The sequence below is a fragment of the Nannospalax galili genome, unplaced genomic scaffold (assembly GCF_000622305.1).
Source record: "Nannospalax galili isolate Female #2095 unplaced genomic scaffold, S.galili_v1.0 scaffold591, whole genome shotgun sequence".
Taxonomy (NCBI): Eukaryota; Metazoa; Chordata; class Mammalia; order Rodentia; family Spalacidae; genus Nannospalax; species Nannospalax galili.
Window position 1 is genome coordinate 1,948,816 of NW_008330926.1, and position 792 is coordinate 1,949,607.

The 792-nt window shown below is 41.5% G+C and overlaps 1 non-coding gene across 1 annotated transcript; it reads left to right on the forward strand.

The window, feature by feature from the left end:
- Positions 1 to 433: 433 nt before the first annotated feature.
- Positions 434 to 536, forward strand: LOC115068059. Its single transcript, XR_003847445.1, has one exon. It is a non-coding gene; the product is annotated as a U6 spliceosomal RNA (small nuclear RNA).
- Positions 537 to 792: the final 256 nt, after the last annotated feature.

The window sequence follows — 792 nt, forward strand, 5'->3', positions numbered from 1 at the left end:
GTGGTTCATGCCTTTAATCCCAGCACTTGGCAGATTGAAGAAGGAAGACTAATATGAGTTTGAAGCCAACCAGGCTACAGTATGAAATCCTGTCTCATAAGAATAAAAACAGGGCAGGGGAGGTGGCTCACTGGGTAAAGCACTTGCTGTGCAAGTTTGAGGACCTGAATCTGTATCCCCAGAACCATGTAAAACTGGATGTGGTAGCACTCCGATAGGGAGGTGGGAATCCCTGTAGGATCTTGGGCCAGCTAGCCTGGTGTACATGGTGGTGAACAAGAGACCCTATCTCAAACAAAGTAGAAGGGAAGGACTGACTCCTAACATTGTCCTCTGGTCTCCACACACGTGTCAAGGCATGTGCCTCCTGCACCTACAGATCACACTATAATAATAAATAAAATAAAATAAAATAAAATAAAATAAAAAAACAGTGCTTTCATGGGCAGCACACATGTTAAAATTGAGTGATACAGAGATTAACCTGACCCCCTTGCAAGGATGACTCCCAAATTTGTGAAGTGTTCCATATTTTTCAGAACGCTTCTCTATTTACCTGCACAATTCTAGAAGTACCTTTGAAACCTGTTATTTCAGAATCTTGTGTGAAAAAATAGTAAGGGGTGGGGTTTGATGTAGCACAGTGGTAGAGCACATGCTTAGCATGCATAAAGCCAGGGGTTTGAACCACAGTACCCCAAAACAGAAACAAAATAAAATAAATAAAAATAACAAAATTTCACTACCTCGTCATGTCCAGAATGAAACATAGACTGGTACTAGGTGGCCTTT